This window comes from Temnothorax curvispinosus, unplaced genomic scaffold (genome assembly GCF_003070985.1).
Source record: "Temnothorax curvispinosus isolate PA1 unplaced genomic scaffold, ASM307098v1 QBEX01018401.1, whole genome shotgun sequence".
Classification (NCBI taxonomy): Eukaryota; Metazoa; Arthropoda; class Insecta; order Hymenoptera; family Formicidae; genus Temnothorax; species Temnothorax curvispinosus.
The window spans coordinates 71060-71457 of NW_020228181.1; positions in this window are offsets into that span (position 1 = coordinate 71060).

Genomic DNA, 398 nt, shown 5'->3' on the forward strand with positions numbered 1-398 from the left:
ATAAAGCTAAGTCTAATCAACCGAATTTAAAAAAATTATATGTGTATTATATTTTTCGGTCCTTTCTACTCCTATTTCATATATAATTTTTATGTATGCTGAGTAGCGGAGCACCTCGCGAGGTAGAGGAGTGTTTCGCGAGGCAAGGGAAGCACCTCGCGAAGCAAAGAAGCGCCTCGCGAGGTAGAGGAGCGCCAAAAAGCCATAATTTTGATCGCATATAAAGCTAAGTCTAATCAACCGAATTTAAAAGAATTATAAATGAATTATATTTTTCAGTCTTTTCTACCCCTATTTCATATATAATTTTTATGTATGCTACTTAGTTTTATATGCGATCAAAGTTATGGATCTTTGATCGCGTATAAAGCTGGGTCTAATCAACCAAATGTTAAAAA